This window comes from Chinchilla lanigera, unplaced genomic scaffold, assembly GCF_000276665.1.
Source record: "Chinchilla lanigera isolate Chin_1 unplaced genomic scaffold, ChiLan1.0 scaffold00006, whole genome shotgun sequence".
NCBI lineage: Eukaryota > Metazoa > Chordata > Mammalia > Rodentia > Chinchillidae > Chinchilla > Chinchilla lanigera.
The window spans coordinates 12,820,414-12,837,032 of record NW_004955407.1 but is presented as its reverse complement, the minus strand read 5'-3'; the positions used below and the strand labels follow the sequence as shown (position 1 = coordinate 12,837,032).

The following is a 16,619-nucleotide window of genomic DNA, read 5'->3' as shown; positions in this document are numbered from 1 at the left end:
TATATGAAACAAATCTAGAAATAATTTAGTTTTACAATTCACCATCTGAAATATATGCAGGGTGACGGCATTTTAGGGTTACAAGTAACCTGAAAAGAAATCTAGTAACTTTGTTTTGTTACAATCTCCTTTTCTTTTTACTTTTTTCATTTAAAGAGAATAAACAACAACAACAACAACAACAACATAGACAAAAACAACACAAACACAATAACAATGTACAGGTTTTCAAAACAAAATGATAGGAATCAACAGTGGTTGCTATATTACAGACTGATATCTTCACACAGATTTTGCAAGTTGTAGAGAAACTCTCCCTGGGATCGGCCATGTAATCTATTATCTGAAATTTTTCATTGTATTTTGTCAAAAGCTGCTTCCTCATTATTCTAGTTCTCTCTTCTAGGCCAGAAAATATTCATTCCATGTTCTCTTCTGCATGTCAAATCTTAAAAAATATTATAGAGTGTTATCTTCGCTACTTTAAATATTTTTACATGTAGATCGATCATCCCTAGGCCCCCATGGCTATTTTTCAGGTTCCCAGCTAACACAGCACTCACTCTGCAGTGGTTTGAAGAAGGGTGTTGGAGGGTGTTAGAGGTTGGAGCCTCTCATTACTGTGCCTGAAAACAAGCAAAATATTTAAATGTGGCCCATCCTTCCCTTAAAAAGTGAAAATTTAGAAGACTTGGGTTTTAGAATGAGGCCATCTTTTTTATTTGGGAGCTAATTTCCTCTTATAAAGAGGCATAAGGATTACTTTTGCTTCAAAATATTTTGACCCTAACAGATTTGGAAAGAAAAAAAAATCTCAACTGATATCACTTTGAAATTTTTAAGATATAATCAGGGTGTGGGATAAATGAGTTATTATTCTCTTCAGCATTCTCTTAAAAATTGACTCAGTGATTTTATATTGTATATTACTGAAAATTCACTTTTTATTTATGGCATGTTTCTCAGTGAGATGTAATAGTGTCAAATATTTATTTAGAATATGATGCTTTAAACATAATAGTGCTTTACCTGTACTATTTTATTTGATTGATATGATCTTATGTGCCAAGTAAATTAACTTTATTTCATGGAATCGGGAATTTCTGCTGTACACTTAGGAAAGAATACATGAATATTCTTAATTTTCCCATTGACTGTAAATCACTCTTCTTCGGACTGGTGGATTCAAGATATTTTTTATTGTAACTCACTTTCTGTTAAACTGGTGAATTATATTTAAATATGGTACTATAGTGACCTGCAAGTTAATACTACTAATTTAAAAAGAGAATCTAAATGTGAATGAAAGTCCTCAAATGTACTCACTGGGTCATCTGTAGGTTCATGGGCAACGGGGTTTAAAACATCCCTGTGTTTTAGGAAAACTCTATCAGTAGTTGATAAACTAAGCCCCAAAGCCAAATCTGACCCACAGAGTATTGTTGTACAGTCATAGACAAGAACTCCCAACTACTTTTAAGTGAGGGAATGGAAAGATGAATAGGAAAAAAAGGTTCATAAATGGTAAAGGTACAACATGTATAAGTACTAATGCCTCCAAATGGAGGTTTGCATTAGTTATCACAAACTTACTCTAATAAACTTTAAAAAGAAACAGCAAAGAGAATACTGTTTCATGGTATGTCAGAATTATATGAGATTTAAAAATTTATCATAAAGTTTTATTGCAGCACAGGCCTGGTTTTATTTTGTTCCATTTCTGATGATTACCTTCATGAGACAGCTAAAAATATCAATACACATGACAAAGACTATATGGCCTAAAAACCTAATCTATTTATTATCTGGCACTTTAAAGAAAAAGCTATGAATCTTGCCGGATGTGGACCAGTAAAATCCTATTTTTATTAGAAGTGTGGGGACTGTCATTGATATAAGACCAGAAGTCTGACCTCATAGTGTGAGATCAAGGTTATTATCCTAGTTTTGTCCCTCATTTTCTGTACATCCCTTGGAAATGATACTTATTCCTTCAACTGTGCATTGTGAAATGATGACCTTGGAGAATATGAGCCCCTTGTGCTTCAAAGTCTTTCAATTTTATATTTCTGAAATGGGCCATGCCTATTTCTGATATGCATACATATGATATGAATGAACCACAATAAGAACCAGACGTGCGTGGTTCAAAGATTCTTTCGAAACTTGATGGAAGCACCAGCTATAGTAATAACACAGATCAATGTTAGCATTGATAATACAGTTGGCATCATTTAGTGTGGGACTAAGAAATGCATTTTCAGTGTTATGCTTGAAAGAACAGAACTGCAATTGAAGAAAGCGAACACTTCAGCATAAGTAAATAACTTACAGAACCATAAAAATGTAAATCCAAATTTAATGAAGAATTAAATATCCCACTATTTACCAAGAAATCAACAATTTGATCTTGAATACAAAAAGGTTTGTTTCACTTTTTACAATGGCTCATGATTTTTTCTAAGTTCTAGATTTGATTCTATATTTATTTTATTCATTTGGTTTAGATTTTTCCTTTTAAAAGTTAACATAGTTATGTAACTTCAGTAGAACATATAATATTAAAACAAGCCACTCACAGGGCTTCTGAAATTTTTAATAATAGAGAAATTTGCCCATATTCTTATTTAGTAGTTGTGCTACTTTCTGAGCTGCTTCTCAAGATCAGTACATGAACAGAGGTAACAGATTTTGGACCTTTGAGTAGAAGTCATGTAATGGTGATTAAGGAGTTTTTTCAATCAAAGCAGTTACAGCTTGTAAAAGTATTACAGGAAGAGCATGCCAAATAACAGAGGTAGATTTTCCAGATGCCGAGGAAATCCCTCCTCTGTGTGAAAAACTTTTGGAATCCAAATAAACTCTTGAGGACAATAGGTTACTGGTTTCTCTCCTTACATATAATAGTCCTTGTGGTAATAATGAAGAAGCATAACATTCTCAGACATTGAGGTGGTGACTCTGTTTGTGTGGTAACCTAATTTCCAAGAAAAAAGTTACATGCAGGTTTCAACAAGCGCTGACATATTTTAAAAGAAGGCAGCAAGCTTTTCCCAGAAAATTTAAGAGGCACATTGCAATATCTATATAAAAATTTTAAGTGTGAATCTTTAAAAAAAGTATAGCAATGTACACCTGAGCTCATATCACAAACATAGCCATTTTTAGGGCTTGCTGTTAAAAAATTAATTGTTTATGATTGAGCAATGGGGAAAGGAGATTAGACAACTGACTATGCTCTACTTATAGAGTGGAAAACCCCTCTGCTAGCACAGCTATGTGTAGCTCGAGGTTGCATCTCTACTCCTTGTCCGTTTCTCTACACCAGCATTTGATTTTTTTTTTTTTTTCTGGTATCGGGAATAGAACTCACGACCTTGTGCTTGCCAGGCAAGCACTCTGCCGCTGAGCTAAACCCCCAGTCCCTACACCAGCATTTGAAATCACGACTTCCATGCCTTAGGCACTCTGTTAGCAAATGCTGAACAAAGTAATGGGCTACAGGGATTGCTACAGCAATGAAAACAAATAGCCTAGAAATCTGTACTGTCAGTTCTTCAAAACTGGCTGTGAAAGCCAGACTATATGGAGCTACTCTTCATGCTAATAAAGGTTATGTTTGAATTAATTTCTTAGTTTCTAAATTAAAGCATCAATCTTTCCAGGGTGTTTTGAAGCTGAAGCAAATACAGTCTCTGATCATGTGGCTATTATTTTTCAGTGGAGGAAGTCTAGAAATGAATAAGAGATAAAACAGGCCATAATGTAAACTTGGACTTGGTGTGATAATTATGTGTCACACAGGTTCATCCTTAGTAACTATTGTACCACTGCAGTGAAGGATATTAACAGTGAGGAATACTGTGGTTGTGTAGGAGCTGATACTATATGGTGTGATGGTTAATTGTGATCTCACTTGAATGGATTAAGAAATGCCAAGCAGGTTAGTGGAGCATGGTTTTGGATGTCTTCTGTGACTGACTTGTATACAACAAAGTGAGGAGGAAAAATCCTCCCTCAGAGGTGGGTGGCAACAACCAATCAGTTTGCAGCCTAGATGGCATAAAAAGGGAAAGAAGGACATCGTCCTCTTTGATTTTTCAGAAGCCCTGCTCTCTGTCATCACCTCTGGATGTTTATCTCCAGTGCCTTCAGGCTTCCGGGGCAGAACCTTTGGCCTTCGACACACTGAACTGGACTCTTCAGGGAGCTTGAGACCTTCAACTTTCTGTTTTAAAAAAAAATTTTGGAAGGGTTTTTACTTTCAAATGGATCCTACCTCTCCATCATGCAGATGGCTATTTTGCATTCTTATAGTCCCCAGATTCTGTAGGCAACCATTGTAAGCCTACTTAATAAATTATCTATATAAAATAATAAGTGAACCCTAACTAATACATAAGGGAAGTTTGTGCTTTATATTTAATTTTGCTATGGACCCAAAATTACTCTAAAATGCATAGGGTATTAAAAAGCATTATCAGATTAAATAGTGATATATGTTCTGTAGAAAATTAAGTGGATAAAGTGGCTATGAAGGGAAGAATGGATGTATTCCTGAGCATAACTAACAGGGACAACATGAATATGTTTACAAGTATCATGAATCCCAAACTGGAAAACACTAGCAGCTTAATAGTTTTGTGCTATCCAAGTAATTTCAGCTTTGAAACAAATCTCCAATTCATTTACTTTATATTACATTGGAAAAAGTAAATTGATAGTTTTCCTCACCAAGTCTGTGGATTTATTTTTTTTTATTTTGAAGAGATAATAATAAAAAAGAACAATAGCAAAACACCAACAGCATAGACAAAAATGAAACAAAGTAAAAACAATAAGAATGATACAGGCTTTCAGAACAAAATGATAGGAATTAACATTGGTTTTTATAGATAGCCTCTTTAATAAATGGTGCCAGATCTGCTTTTATATAGTAAGAGTAATAAAATTAGAAGCACCAGAATTTGAAATACATATAAGATGTGTAGTATCAATTCACTTTATTTAATGTATTATATATTTTTGTATTATGTATTTAGTTAACGAGACCAGTGACTGAAAAGTCTGACATTATTTTTCATTAGTTTGAGAAATACTTCAAAATATAAGGGAATATTAAGCTGCTGTGTAAAGTCAGCAAAAACTATAATTAAAGTATTATTATATATTTCTATGTAAAGTCAAAATCAATTGCAATTATTAATTTGGATTAATTAATTTGGATGGTCTTCAATACTTTTAAATTTAAAAATGATTGAATTACTAACTATATCTAATAAAATCCCAGTAATGGTTTGTTATTATTATATTTTCATTTTCAATATTGGTTCAATAATCTTAAACCAAAATACTAGCACATTAACTTATGAAATTTGGACATTGATTACACAGATGATTATTTGTGTTTCAATATTGTATTTAAATTTTTGTCTTTGTCAAATAAAACTACTCTTGCTTTCAAAGTAGATTAACATTCCTCTCCAAGGAATTCTTGGAGAATTACCAGGTTTATTTTTGAAATTGTTTACTACACATCACTTTACTATGTACAGTACAATCATCTGGCAAAAGTATTTGCCGATTTCCAATTTTATTTGTCAGGCTTTGTTATCGAATTACTAGGTAATGACTGTATTGGTTTAAAGTGTGCTTTAATTTATAGCTTAATGTAATTTAATAAATATGCTGAGGACCCTTAGTAGGTGAAACATGAAGGCAGTCACTGTTTGAATATAAAATTAAGAAAACAAATTTGTCCTTGTGCTAAGGACACACAAAATCTTCCTTTGTTGTATTAATCAATATTGGCTTCTCACAGAATGCTATTACCCAGTATTGTCCAGAACAGTTTCCCCCTTGAAAATAATGATTATAAAATCTGCGCTGAACTACAAATGAAACATTTATGCCCTTATCTCCAGGGCCAAGAACACCTTGGATGACTAATACCCAAATGATTTAGGAGTTGATTAATTCAATCAGGGTATTTATTTCCAGGAAAGTCCACTTCATGCAGTATAGCAAAATTGATGATATCAGTTCTTGGTGATATTCAAGAAATAATAGCTATTTTTAATGATGTTTAGGAGAAATTAAGACTATATTTGTCAAGATCAAACACTACAGAAGATCCTATGGAAGAATCAGACAAAATTTGAAGAAGTAATTTTATCTTAAAATGGTCATAGTACATATTAAAATAATTTTTATAATTTCATTATTTACATAATTTCAATAATTACTCTTTTGAAATGATCTCTTAAAAGAAGTATGAGAAATTCAGTCTTATTTCTCCAGTATGTGTCATTGCTACCAACAAATGGTTCATACTGCTTAATTGTCCAACTTATTTACAATTTATGTCATTGAATACCTCTTGGCTTTCACCAAAAGTAATCCTCACTTCAGCAAAACAAAACACTAATAACTTCCATGCTGATGAATAATTCACTATTTAAATTCATTATTTAACATTTTAGTTAATATTTGTTTCTTGCGTTTTCCCTGTAAGATATACACACACATACACACAACACACACAAACACACACTCACACACATATGTATTCTTCTATTAAAGGTATGACTTTTTGTCTTTGTTTTCTTCCTATTCTACACTCTTATGTGGTCTTATTTGATGGTAAACTTCAAGCTACTCAAATTCTAAACAACCTTTTTATCTCTTCTATTTTCTATCTCTGTACACATTACTTTATTTCCTGAATTCCCATGAAACTAAATACTGTGCATATGTTGATGGTTTATAAATGTATCTCTTTTCGGACTTCTCCCTTGGACTTCACACTCAGCGACTGCTTGACATAACTATCTTAATTTCATTATATTAAAAAATGGAACGCCAATTTTACATCATGCAGAATTTCTCATTCTAATGAACGGGAACTCCATTTATGATGTCACTCAGGCCTCAAACTCTGAAGTAAAAATTGGTGCATCTTTTTTTTCTCCACCTACAAAAAACCCTCAGTGCAACAGCGACTATTATTAATGGTAACTTCACAATACGCCCAGGCTTTCAGCGCCTTTCACTTTCTGCTGCTGCCACTCAGATCGGAACTGCCACACCCAGTTAGTTTGTTGAGGAAGCATCCTGACTCTTCTCTTTCCATCACCGCTCTATCGTTATTCATTTTTTGATTAGCTTAAAGGTGAGCATGTTTAATTGTGAGTCAGCTATAAACATTTTTCTGTCCCAAATGAGTTTCACTGTAAATTAAAAAAAAAAAAAGAAATCAATCCTTGCAATAGACTCTAAGGTTGTATTTGAACTTCATCATTGCCGTGACCGTTTGGTTTTTGTGCTCTTTTCCCTCCCTCTCATCTCCTTAGCCTCTCTGGCTTCACCACTTGTGAAGAAATGCATCACCATTACCTGTGTGTGGAGAGGCTCTCTGCGCTGTCTGCTCTCTGTGGCCAGAATGCCCGGCTCACTGCTTCTCTACCTGCACCCATCCATTCGGTTGGCATTTTTCCTAGTCATGCAGCATGGATTTAAGCATAATCCCGCAGCAGTCTGTCTCTATTTCTTGATATATTTTCTCTCTTAATAGTCATCAACATTTGCCACACATGTTACTTATTTACTATTCCATTGCCTATCTTTACCCACTAAAATGTTATGCTTCACAAAGGCCAATATTTCTGTTTTCTTATCATTATTTATTTGATTGATACCAGTGTCCATTCTAGAGAAGATAATGAAATTATTTATTACCAGTGAACAAATAAGTATGGTTTACAAGTCATATAGTTATTTAAAAGAATCTATCTTGACTTTTTGTCTTTGCCACTGTAGTGTTTCTCTGTCTGGAATATTTCTGGCTTCTGGCTGACTTTAAGCTCCACTTCTGTGACTTTGATCTTAATATTTAATGACAGGCCTCTTTACTTCCAACTTTCTATTTTTTTGCTTTTGGATTCCTTGCATCTTGGCCCCACCCTCTTGGCAGGGGAGGCAGCATCCCCTGAACTCACATGGGGGACCAGCACCCAGTGTCTGTCACTTATTTCTCCACATCAAGACATGCCAATCTGGCTGGACTTTTTCCCATCATCTTTAATGGACTTTTTTCTCCTGCACCTGGATGTACCCAAAAGATATAACTGCCTCACCGCAAAAGGCATGTTTGATTCAATTTCTCTGTGCTTTCTAGTCTGCTTCATACCATTGCAAGGTTCCTCAGTTATGTTTCAAGATAGGACAAGTATTCAGAGAATCTGATTTTTGCTTTTGAGAACTTTTCCTTTCTCAGGTAGAAGCCAGCTCAGGCACATGTGGATCTTGACCTGCATGAGGGCAGAAAGCACTGCTGAGCTTCAAAGAAAACTTCTGAGCTTCCTCTGGTGTCAGGGTAGATGTGACTGTAGGTTGTAGGCCCTTCTGAGTCTTACAGGCCCATTGAGTATACTCCAGATACAGTTTACCTTGATTCTCCTCATCTTAGAAGAGAGAAAATATTTTCCTCTCTTAGGATAGTGAGAAAAAAAAAAGTATCATTAGAGAATGAATCTTCGTGTCACCCCACCCCACTTATCTGCCATTTTTTAGGAGTTAGGGATGATGAGGTTTTTGAATTTTTTTTTTTTTTTTTGTATTTTAGAGACCAGATTCTACTAGAAAAACACACATATAAACAATTTTCATAAAGTCTATAAAGTACTATAACAGAAGTGTGCACAAGAAAAATATTGGAGGTTATCATGTACAAAGTAAGGAGGCTAGCAAAATTCAGGGATTTTAGCATTAATTCTAGAGGTCAATGTGACAATAACGAGTCACTAGAGGGGAGGGATCAGAGATAAGACAAGGTAGTTAGGCAGAGATGATCAGAGAATGCATCCACAGATAAGGTATCTTGAATGGCTCTCAGAGCTGTGCAAACTCTGTAGTAATTATATAAATGTAAATTGTCACAATGTGATGTAAGGTCATATTATGACATCACAAATCATCCATTCAATGAAGTGAATTTGGAAAGTGAGTAAACCCAGTTGTGGGCAAGGGTATGGAGGAGTAGGAACTTTCAGGAATTCCTAATGCACAGAACTATGGCTGCACTGAATGAATTAGGCATGCTTGTGGCATGTCAGTGCTCTAGAATCTCTTGCAGTGTTTTGCTTCACAGGCTGAGGAAGTGACTACTTTGAAGGGGACAACAGTTGATTGGCTAGGTGAGCAGTGGTTGTAAGACAAGAAAACTAATGTCCTTACAAAACTGAAACAGCTTCTGGGAAGGATTTGTACGACTGATTTACTTGTAAAGACTTTACTTTCTTTTTCATTTCTACCTGAGATTGGACTATACTCCCATGTTCATTTTAATATCAGCATTTGCTATCTTATTGTTCTCCAATCCTTTATTGCCCAGCAATTATTTATGTGTTATTACACATTGTAGCATTTTCTACAGCTCTACTTAAACTAAACTTTTAGCCCATGTATTTAAATGTTGTGGGGGAGGGCAGTACTGGGTATTCAACCTATGACATTGCACTGAGCGACATCCCCAGACCTTTTCTGTTTTGAGATAGTGTCTAACTAAATTGACCAGACTGGCCTCACACTGTGCTCCTCTTGCCTCAGCCACCCAAGTAGCTGGAATGATATGCATCTGACACTGTGCCCAGCTTGACCTGTGTATTTTAATAGTATTTCCTAATTTTTTAATCTAAACTCTAACAATATTATTACAGTAATTTACTTTCATAGGTCCATTAGAAAAACATTACTGATATTTGATGGAGTTAGAGGGGTTTTTTTTTGTGATTTTCACCCATCTGTACTACAGTCTAGTATGATAATTTTCATTCAGTTATCTCAATGATTAGGTACAAAATTTTAATGAGAAAAATTTTTCTGAGGTAGATGAGTTGGGAACAAATATATATTATGTGTTGAGGAAATAAAAGGGAACAGCATTCCAACTGATGTGGCACTCAGAACCACCCAAGTAAGTAGCAGGGAAGAATGGAAAGTTGGCTGGAGTTAGCTGGAGCGGGGAGTCAGTCTGCAGTGGGAGAAGATAAAATTAGAGAGGTACAAAAGTGCTAGCTGACAGAGGACCTTGAATTATAGGCCAAGAGTTTAGACTTGATATATTAGGAGTAGCTGATTCTTGAGCAGGAAGGTGATGTGATAAAAATGGCATTTGCAGAAGATTACTTTCGCAATTTACAAAGGAATGATTGTGGCAAAAAGAGGAGACAGGCATTAGGATAACCAGCAAAAGAGGTATTGCAGCCTGTGTGAATAAGACAGCACCGGAGTCAAAAAAGATGAAAATGCAGACAGAATGAAACATAAGATTTGCAAAAGTTGGTTTCTGGGTCAACTATTTCAGATGGATCTAAGATGTTTATTAAAGATTCATATCCCTGAACTGTATGCTAAAGCACTCGGTGAAGTTCTTTCAGGATGACGACCAGAAAGAGCATTTTAACAAGTTATCTGTGTGATTTGTGTTTCATATTGGAATTCAAAAACTTCTGCTCTAGAGCAAGAATTAAGAGAACATAGTGATTATACTTAGTGTGACAGAGAAAGCAAGGAATAGAATGAGCACCTGGCAGTAAATCTAGGGCTCAGGGAATGATAAAAACACAATTAGAATTTTTAATAGAGTTTTTCAAGAGTAGTTTGAGGTTCATGGCATAATTGAGGGGACGATAAAGGAATTTCCTGTAGCCCCCTGGCCCTACACATGCACAGAGGCCAGTTGTTGCTATTTGAGATTCACAATTCCCAAGCTGTCCATAGAGGAATGGTAGTACTATATGAGTGGAAATAATTCAGGTGTAAGCTATAGACTTTTTTCCAGGTATGGTTAACAAAAATTCCCAAGGAGAAGAAACTACTCTTCTAGATTAACAGAGATTCCTAATTCAAGTGATATTTCCTCTGTGGACATCAGGACACCATTTTGATTGTTCCCAGCGGGGGAGGGGGAGTAGTGCTACTGGCTTCTAATAGGTAGAGACTAGGGCTTTGCTTAATCATCCTATAATGCAAATAGTAACCCTCAGCCCTCTGTAAAGTAAATACTTTTTGTTAAAGTATTAAGTTAACCTTAAATATGAGAAACCCTAAAATAAGGAAGACAATGAGGAAATGTAATGTTCATTTGGATTTCAATTTACACTTAAATGTAATAATACTAATAGCTATAAGAGACATTTTCAGAATACTTTTGGAAAGTAACTGTTTGGGTCAACTGGGTTCATTATAAAATTACTATTATTTTTATAATGTGTGAAGTTACTTGAGTTACAAAAAGGGATGCCTTTATTTAGGATATACACATGGCAATTGCTTAACTGGTTTTGAATGATGACTAATGTACACTTGTGTACATGCTTATCTACCTAGAGATATGAAAAGTTATTATTTCAATCTGTCTGCATTTTGGAATGTTTGAAACTGGTACACTGAAAAGTTATAGAAAATGGAGCTTAAGTATTTTAACAATATATGGTTTGGAAAGGGACAAATGGTTTCCTTGTGTTCAGTTTGATCATGAAATTGACATGGACTTCCACCTTTAAGCTCCTGCAGGACATTTCCCTACATTTTTCAGATCACTTAGAGACCCTGAGATGCATTTACCGACAGAAGCCAAAGTACAGGCAATTGACATGTGACTCAATGAAGAAGCCCGCAGCTCTCATCATTCTCCCTCTTTTATTTCACGTCTCTTTCCTCTTGCTTTTATCTAGATGGCTTTTGCTCTCTAGGGGCAAAAGATTCCAGACATCCTTATTCCCTTTCACTTCTCACTGCTGGGTCTAATTACCTGTGTGGTACCTGTGAATGTGAAACCAGTGGCTTTAAAAACTGTCCCTCAGGCACACAACATAGGAAAAGAGATAAAGCACCACAGTGTTTTGCTTTCACTTGAACAATCTAAACCCTACCACAGCCACTTTCTAATCATATGATAGCTCAAGTGACTGCATTCCTAGCACAGTGAAGTGTAATCTCTTGCTCTAGGTCTCTCTCTCTCTCCCTCTCTCTCTCCCTCTCTCTCTCTCTCTCTCTCTCTCTCTCTCTCTCTCTACCTCCTTACCCTGTCATACGTTCTATGGTAATGAATGATTTTGCTGAAGCATAATTTTCTGCTTAGCACCATTTAGACACTGTTGTCACCTGTATTCAATACACTGCTGGTTTTCCTTTCTTGGTAAACTTCTTAAAATATCTTTTCATGGTTTCATTTGCATACTGGCTTGTTCTTTTGATATGTATTGAATTCATAGAGCATAGGCTTTAAATTTGGTATTTTAGACAACTGACTATTAACTATTTAATGTTATTTAGAAATTAGTGTGGAGGGAACTCATAGGTGAGAAACAGTTTCTGAGAAGGGTCTAATTCATTAAAGTCAGTTTCATGCATATTCAATCATAGACAAATACAGTCAAAGATTATAAACTATTGAACTTACTTGCTGATCTTAATGTAGATAATGATAGGTGTTATTATGCTCACAGAATGATACTTTTAACTGATTTCTGAGAAAAAGTTAAATGCAGTAGATTTCTACAAACTGTAGCAGGTGGAGATTGTAGAAAAATGGCTTTTATGCTGACAAAATTTTTACTGTGTTATATTTTTTCAGTTTAGAAGAGAGTGCTTTCTAAGTGGCATTTTATATATATTTTGGGATCTGCAACTCAGGTGGAGCTAATGTTTTCTTTTTGCAATTATAATTATGTAGAAAACTATATTAGTTGGGTTCACCCTTGGGTTTATTTAGGACTTACCAGAATCTGAGATTTTATTAGCTTAAAAAAAAGGTTATAATTGTCCTCAAATCTGTATTCTTATACCTTTACGAGAGCCATCCAAGTGAATACTTTGAATATAAGAGAATATTTTCAGGATAATTTTTTTCTATGTAGGGATAGAGCCATTTCTCAGATGTTTTCCAGTGATGTGTTATCATCAACTTTCCAACTGAAGCAAGCTTCACTTTTTGAGTGAAATTTTCTGAGCTAAAATGTTCTAATATGAATCTCCAGTTCTTTAGCAGAAGCCCATGCATACGTTCACAATATTAAGATCCTTGAAGTATATTACTTGTAACCTGGTCATTTTGCAAAATAATACATATTCTGAATTCTATCAGGTAATTTCATTTATTATTATTTTGAATATTTTTAAAAACAGAGAGATTACACTTTAAATTTAAATGATTTTCGAGTTGATAATTTGTTTTCAAATGCTATGACTATTATGACAATTTAAACCTTAGTTGTCAAAATATTTAATTTGATTATAATCTTTTCTTGGAATTCATATGTGGTAATAGGTAAAAATTGCACAAAATAGCATGTTGTTATTTATAATTTTATATAAGGCATAGCTTTAAAATACATAAATAAGTACATATATAGAGGTATTGCCAAATGGATGCCTGAAATATGTACACCCCAAATTTAAACAGTACATATATCCAAGGTCAGATAATATTGAAGTAATGGTGAAGGATGTGCTATAATTTTTCCTTTATAGTTAATTTTATTTTTTAAAATTTTCAATAATACACATTAAGTAGTATTCTGAAAAAGGATGTGATGTTTTTATACAATATGAGTATGTGCCCCTTTAAAAGCCTTTAAACATTACGACCATTTTCTAAGTTAATAAAATGTTCAGGATTTGATTATACTCATAAAATAAAACCCAGAGTGAGTTTGCCTAATATACTTTTCTAATATGAAATTAAATGTGTACTTGTTACTTAGTTAAATAAAGGATTTAACTGGCAAACTGGCTGTGAGCCTCAGAAAGTTGACAAAATGTGACATTTCACATGCTTCAGAATTTCAGAACATGCACTTCCAGACATTAAATAGCAACCCAGTGCTATCAGAAACTTTGTAGAGGAGACAGGATCAGATACTTTCTGGCAAACAGAAATTTATAATGAGCCACCACAAAAGTAGGAACAGAAAAAGTCCTTTAAACAATTCCGGAGGTGCAGCAGAAAGTGTTGCATATAACATCTAAATGTCAAGGAAGAAAAGTAGTTTGCCCACTTATCTGAAACACACTAATCAGAGAGAAACAGGTTCATTTTGAACATAGACACTGCACGTACCATGAATTTTGAAACTAAATATATTCCTTTAAATAAAAGTTAAGACACTGTATTTAAAAACAAAACAACAGCAACAACATAAACTTGGACTCTGGTGGAATAGAGCACTATTATTTTAAGTGACAATTTCATTATAACATGAATATCAAAAACATATTGGATAATGAGCAAAGTAACCATAAAGTATGTTATCATTTATGTAAAGATACTCATTTAGAACTGTCACACATGAGTTATTATTCTATGGCTATGAGCAAAAGTGCGGAAATGTTTCCCTGACAAATATCTACAATCTTTTTTTTTGGAGAGGGCAAGCAAGGAAACAATTTAATCAGTAATAATATGCAGTGATTTGGGGGCAGAAATAAGAACTGTAATTGTTCCTGGGGTATAAGGAAGGTATGCTTTTGCAATTAATGCTTGTGTAGACTGAATTGTAAATATCTTTCCCTGTCCAGCGAAGACGTTCTCAGGCAGACTTTGCCAGTGCTGCATGATGTAATTCTCAGCAAAAGTTACACATTGAAACATTTTAAGTTTTTGAGGGGAAAAAGACAGAAAAAACATTAGAAACTTCATGTGCATATGGTATACGCCTCTTTCCATTTCCAAAACAAAATTACACAAGGCTTAGAAGAATTCTCAGCTTCTTTCCACACCATGCCAAACTAAGACCAAATAATAATGAAATAAAAACCTAAGTGTTTAATGGCAAAAAATTATATCAAATGAGCCCATGCACATTCTACTCTTTCAATGACTTAAATAACATAGTATAATCAGTATCTGACCAAATATTGAGTCAACTTGTTTCTGTTTTGACTTCCTTTTTTTTTTTTTTTTCATATTCTGAAGCTATCTGAGAAGATAAACTTGAAAAGTCATTGTACAAGAAAGAATGTGTCTGTGACAACCCCAGGAAGATCAATCAGGACATTCATATTCATGAGACATAAAGGCCTATGGAGAATCCAAATAAATTTTTCACTATGCATAAAATTAGCTAAATGTTCATCAGGTGTTATGGTTTGTGACTGGATGTCCTCCCAAAGCCCCATGCATCATGGCGGCAGGCTTTTCAAAGGTGGTTGAATCTAGAGTTTGTGACTGATTCATGGTCCAGTGATGGGATTAAGGGTATGAGTGCTACCCTGCCCTAGGGATGGCACCCTGCATACAATATAAGGTACAGATAGAGGCTTGTCTTCTCTCTCTTTGCTTGTTGATTTTGCTATTGTCCCTCTGCCATGTGCTATTCTGTCTTGGGGCTAGCGAACTACTCACCGAAACCTCTGCAAAGTGTAAGGTACAAGAGTCTTTCCTCTTTGAACTTGTGGGTATTGGGTATTTTGTCTCAGCAATGAGAAAATTAACTAAAACATCAAGGTTGAACATTTCCATAATAGTTGGAAGCTTCAATATTTTATGTTCAAAAGAGTATGGAAAAGTCCTTTAAGAACTTGACAAACAAATAGAATTTTTTGGTTTTTTGATATAGGATCTAACTATGTGGTTCAGGCTGGCCTTAAACCTACTTTGTAGTCTAGGCTGGCCTCAAACTCATAGTGATCCTCCTGCATCAGCCTCCCAAGTGATTTATACTCAGTTACAGGTATATAGCACCATGCCTGGTGCAAATAGATTATTTAAACCATTTAGACCTTAAAAACATCTATAGGACACTTCCCAAACAGAATTCAGTAATAATGATAATAATAATAATAATAAACAAACATAAGGGTAAGCAATGCTAATAAATTTATTGAAGTGCAAATCATTATAAAGAAGTGATATAAACAATTTTGTGCCTAAAATACTAAATAATTTAATTGAAAAGAGATTTTTAAATGATCATATTACTAATGTTGACATAAGAAGAAATAGACAATTAAGTAGGTCTATGACAAAAAAAAGATTGAATTCTCAAAAGGAAAAGGAAAATGTCAAGTCCAGATGTCTTCATTGGTGAATTTTACCAAAGAAAAACAAGCATCAATTTTCACAATATCTTGTAAAATACAAAAGAGACGGGAACACTTCTCAGCTTATTGTGTAAGGCAACCACCATATTGTTACCCGCAAACTAGCAGAAGGCATTTGAAGAAAAAGATCCATACATATGAATGTCTTATGGAAATAAATGCAAAACTCATCAAAAAACACTAGTAGATGGAGAGCAACAATGTATTAAAATTATGTACTATGAACAAATAGGACTCATCCCAGGTATCCACTGTATCAATAGAATTAAAAAAAATCATTTGAATAAAAAACAAAGTGCAAGGCCCTGAGTTCATTTCCTGGTACAAACAAAACAAAACAAAACACATGATTTCCTCTAGACATACAGAAGAAAACTGGAAAAGTCATTATACATTCATGATTAAAGATACTAGTGAAAGTAGGATTAATAATTCATTTAAAAACTATCATAACTAAATGAGAGCACAAAACCGCTTGAATGAAGCTGAAGATAGAATCTCAGACCTTGAAGACA

The 16,619-nt window shown here is 34.4% G+C and overlaps 1 protein-coding gene and 1 long non-coding RNA gene across 5 annotated transcripts in view; one reads left to right on the top strand and one right to left on the bottom strand.

The window, feature by feature from the left end:
- The window catches only part of Robo1 (roundabout guidance receptor 1), an 891,813-nt gene that overhangs the window by 648,691 nt on the left and 226,503 nt on the right, over positions 1-16,619 (bottom strand). The gene's annotated exons all lie outside the window — the stretch shown is intronic.
- LOC106146521 lies at positions 8,996-15,124 on the top strand. Its single transcript, XR_001230991.1, has 2 exons — positions 8,996-9,194; positions 14,978-15,124. It is a non-coding gene; the product is annotated as an uncharacterized LOC106146521 (long non-coding RNA).